The sequence below is a fragment of the Papaver somniferum genome, chromosome 3 (genome assembly GCF_003573695.1).
Source record: "Papaver somniferum cultivar HN1 chromosome 3, ASM357369v1, whole genome shotgun sequence".
NCBI lineage: Eukaryota > Viridiplantae > Streptophyta > Magnoliopsida > Ranunculales > Papaveraceae > Papaver > Papaver somniferum.
Window position 1 is genome coordinate 114,959,933 of NC_039360.1, and position 5,219 is coordinate 114,965,151.

Consider the following 5,219-nt stretch of genomic DNA (forward strand, 5'->3'; position numbering starts at 1 on the left):
TCACCTTTACCAAATCCATAACGGCATTCAATGATTGCCTTAATTTTCCTGTACACATCACACACAAAAATAGTATGAGTCAGTATGTTGTGTACTTATCAAATACACTCCTAACTCCTAACTGCAAAATCAAAATCATGTTACAAACTATGTGTATTTTCCAAGTACACAAACTGAATCATTCTATTATGTGTTGTGCAACCTTAAACTTACACATGCATATGAAGGTTTACAGACGTCATTTTTTGATGTGTAACAATTATTTAAACACAATACATTCATAGGTGATATTTTGCATGTGTAAATTTTAGTTACATAGGCAATTGGAAAATCAATGGTGAGATTTTGCATGTGTAACTTCTAGTTACACAGTCAATTGGCAAGTTAGTGGTGAGATTTTCAATGTGTAACTTATAGTTACACATGCACATTTTTGTGAAGTTACACATTCACAGGAATTACATATGATCAAAACATGAGATTCTAAATGTGTAAATTATAGTTACACGGCCCCTTGGCAAGTCAGTGGTGACATCTTGAATGTGTAACTTACAGTTATATAGGGTCATTTGTATGTGTAACTCCAAGTTACACACTCAATATACAAACCACAATACAGTCTGTGGTTAGATTTTGAAAGTGTAACTTTAAGTTACACAGGCCCTTGTTTGTATAGTTAAACATTCAAATAACTATTTGATCAAAAAACTACTGAATCAAAAAACAGATCGAAAACAGTTCAATTATACTGAGATTAAACAGATCTAAAAACATATCGAAAATATTAAACACGAAGAAGAAGAAAAGATTAAACATGAAGAAGAAGAAGATTTGATCGAAAATCTACCTGTTTTTGGTTTTCGTTTCTTCGATCTGCAAAAAAATTTCTCTAAAATTTCAGTTTTCGCTTTGCAGTTTCTCAGGTGAGATCCGGTTTCTCTTTCCTAAAATGAAAATGAAGGTGTCTGTTTGAGAGGAAACCTAGGTTAGATAGTTATATAGTGAAGGTTATTCTGGTCATTTCGACCTCTATTAAAATTTATTTTAAATTCGGGGTCTGGTTCTAAAACCCTTTTAACTAGGGGCCTCATATTATGGGTTATCCATGGTTTGGGCCTTAACCTAAGTTTCCCATTACTCAATCCTGAAACCGAGAATGGTCTTCATTACAAACCACCTGAGAGTTAGAGGCGAGGAAAGAGAGGCAGAGATGGCTGTCTGAAACCATTCCCCTCTTTATCGAGTAATGACAGATTGTTGGGAGATAATTGGAAGAAGATGATGGTAGAATTGATAAGGGTTTGGATGAAATTTTGATACCGATTGAAATCAGAGTTGAATCGTAAAATACGCTGATGCTGTTGGTTCTTGTCTTGCAGAAACACATAGGTTTTGTTGTTCATGATTGTGAACTGATGGTGCTGATTGAACCCAGAAATGGAGGAGATTGAGACAGCTTATGAGTTGTGCTAGGGTTAATGGAAGAATGGGTTTTGAAATCAAAAAGAGAAGAATTGCTGCTATCGTCCAGGGTAATTGAAGAGCAGATTTAAGGCTTGTGAATATGAGATGGGTATTTCGGATTATCGGTTTTGATGGTGGTACTGGTAGAAGCTAATGGCCTTGGATTGTGTGAAATTACAGAAGAACAAAGAATTGATGGCAACTGGATGTTTACTGAGATGACTCTGGTGGCATTGGACTGGGAATGGTTTGAGATTACAGCTGAGTTTAGATAGTGAGCTGTATTGCAAAAAATGGTCGGTGGTTGGTGTTATATGTAAAGCTATAAGAAATTGAAGCTGTTGCAGGTGACTATGGAGAATGGTAATGAAACTGTGGCCTATGAACAGGTGTTTGAAGCTGCAGAAATTGGTTGTGCAGGCATGATGATACAGGCGCTGCTGCCTTGAGCTAGCATAGCCATGATCTTGAGGTTGAGGCAGTGGTTAGGGTTCTGGATGGAACTGATGCTGCAGGTAATTGGGTGAATGAGGTGGAAACTGATTCGAATTCGATATAAGAAGATGGGTCTTTGGTGATACAAGAAATAAGTTCAAGGCTAGGAGCATGGAAGATGGCTGTGTTTGAAGTTGTTGTTGGAGGAAATTGCAGTTGGTGATAATGTTGTGGATAAATGGCTAAAGTACTGAGCTGCTAATGGTTGTGACAATATCGCATAAGAAGTGTTGCTACAGATGAATTTAATTGGTGGTGTTGACTATTGCCATCAGTTGAGAACAACAACAGCAAGGTTTGAAGAGTGAGGTTGTACACAACAGAACTGGTGGTGCTGTTGTTGGTTATGGAGGCAGTAAAGAAGCTGAGAGGAACAAGGAAGAGAATGGGTTAATGCAGTCTTGCATTCGAGCAATGGTTGAGCTGAGTTGCTGCAGATGGGAATGGCATGAAGCTGAAGCTTGGGTTCTCGGTGGAGTAAATGTTGGCAGCAAGATGGAGTTGAAATTGCAATTGTAGGAGTTCAATGGTGGTTCAGAATGGGTTGGTGTTGATTGTGTATGATTCAAGTTGCAGCTGAAGTGCAGTCTGGTGGTTGATTGGTCTGTGAGACAGAGAAGTGAAGGCTTATGATGGTTACAGTGCTGGCAAGGAGGAACTCGGGGGAGGTGCTTGAGCTGCAATCAGAAATGGAAGTGTTAAGTGGTGAAACAAATTGCAATGGCCTGAGTTAGTAAGAATGATGCTCATGGAGGAGCAAGGTTTGTTGCTTCAGTTGCGGCAGAAGTTCAAATTGGTGGTGTTGCCAATATGGAGGGAGAGAATAAAATGGTGCAGTGAAGCTGGAGTTGCAGCTGCAGTTGGAGAACAAAAGATTGTGGGCTGCTATAGAGTGGTGTGTCGTATGGGTGGCTCTGCATTGGTTTACTGGGATTTGTTTGAGCTACAGATGGTGCACAAATGCTTGATTAAATTTTGCATGAATGAATGATTGTAAAGTGCAGGAAAGGACCAAGAAAATGGCTGGAAATACCTAGAAATCAAAGGGAACTCTGCGGGAATTTCATTCTGCCGAGTTCACTCAGTGATCCAGGTACCTGACTCACCGATCCATTGGTTTACTCAGATGACTTGGGCTCTTATATGTGGGTTGTTTCAAGGAGTAACTTTTGGCAGAAGGGTGCGACCTAAATTTGGACTTAGAAATCGATAAGGCAGAGAAACTATAAAGGTACATCTCTTTACACATCTATCTAATCTCTTCTTCTACTTTTTTCTAGGGTTTAGAAACATGAAACTTCTTTTTATTCTTGTGATGAACTCCTTTAACATGAGTGCTTAATCTTATCATTGGTTATGAATTAGTTGGATTTCACATAACATGAATCCTTGTTTGATATATTAGTTTTGTCTCAATATTATCGTTTATGATTCACCATCAACATTGTTACATGATTTGAATGCTTGTTCAGTCGAGTCGCGAGACGATTGAGTTTGCTTTTATCTTTATTGCTAAATTAGAGTTTATTATACGCAAAAGTGATAAATTTCTGATTGCAAGTAGCATAATTGTAAGTATTGCTTGTAGTGATACATCCTAGTAGTCACAAGTGAATTATAACCTTTGTTAAATCGGATTAGTGCTTTTACACGTTCGATTATTTTGATTGGCCTGATTTCATAGAACTTAATGCATCTAGGGAATTAAACTTGATTAGTGCTTTTACACGTTAGGTTGTTCTCTTAGATAGAATTCATATTCGCATCTTTTAATGTGTTTATTGATGACAAGAGGAAATTTGTGGGATATACTTGCGATCAAGGTATCCTAGGGCTTTTGATAATGAGAGATTAAATATCAATTCTAGTTATTAAGACAAGAACATGTTAGTGAATGAAAATGATATCCTTAACCAATATCTTTATATCTTGATTTGTGTGTTTGCTTTACTTTATTTGTTTTTAGTATAACTTAGTTTATAAAAATCAGAAAACCCCCTAGTTACCTTTTGGAAACCAAAACATATTGACAACCTAAGTCCTCTATGTGGGAACGTTCATTTCTTGCCCTTGCTTCATTATATATTTTGAGTAATAAGAAAATGTAATTATTTTTGACGCCTACGACAGTGATCAGTTGTCAAGGCCAAAACAACACCAGTATATAGAGTACTAATTATGTTACGAATCCAGACAGAGAAAGAAAATTGTGAAGTAACCAAAAACGGAGGCTCGTCGAATGCTACTAGAACAAAAGAAACTCCAGCTGGGGGAAAGACAAGAATGACTGGAAGTGACCACTTTCCCGGGAAGGATATCCGGGATCTCCAAAAGAAACTGGACGCACACATTATATGACATCACGAACTCTGGACAATGATCGCACAAATGCAAGAACAAATATATGCGAAGAACTCGTATAAGGAAGTTGTGGCTCTACGCTATGACTGGTTGTGTTCACCGTAAAGGGACACTTCCATCATGCGTCTGAGAATATGCCATCACCAAGTTCCTAGAAGCTCATTACCGCATGACCAAACAAGACATCCAGGAATTTGTGGAGCAACCGTACCCATCAGAAGTGACAGATTAGCTACCTATTCCTAAAGGATTACACATCTTAGTACCCATCGGAACCTTGTACAAACTACCCATTCCCAGAGGATTGCACGAGCTAGCACCAGACTAAGATAAAGGGGCTAGACCGCTAGAGGCATGATGCCTCCATTAAATCAGATTGAAGATTTTAATCTCAGAGACGTATTCACCATGTTCAGATCTGTCGATCAGTGGTAAACATTATAACAGAAAAGAAATTTTAAACTCTAGATCTAGAATCTTCTAGATTCATAATGTTTTCTTGTTTTGAAATCTTACTTGTTTCATGAAATTTTAAGAGTTGAAATATCAGATATAGAATAAATAGATGTTTTGATGAAATCTGAACAAAATCATATCGTTGATTAAGCATAATTGAACGTATAAGTCTAAATCTGTATATAACATTATGTTATTGTGTATGATTTACTCAGATCCATGTTCTTGATCTAAATTCACATGTTTATAAGTCATTCTATAACATAATGATATTACGAATGATTTAATCAGATCCATGTTCTTGATCTGGATTAACAAGTTCATAGGTAGAAATCAATTATTGTTAGGTTTTCACCAACAAGTCTTTGATGATAAAATATTCTGAATAGAACAAACATGAAACGCATGATTACTGTCAATTTAGTTGATACAAATGTCAGATT

At 37.1% G+C, this 5,219-nt stretch overlaps 1 long non-coding RNA gene across 1 annotated transcript; it reads left to right on the forward strand.

The window, feature by feature from the left end:
- Positions 1–1,177: 1,177 nt before the first annotated feature.
- On the forward strand, positions 1,178–4,899 carry LOC113357102. The gene is made up of 2 exons (XR_003363452.1): positions 1,178–3,190; positions 4,153–4,899. It is a non-coding gene; the product is annotated as an uncharacterized LOC113357102 (long non-coding RNA).
- Positions 4,900–5,219: the final 320 nt, after the last annotated feature.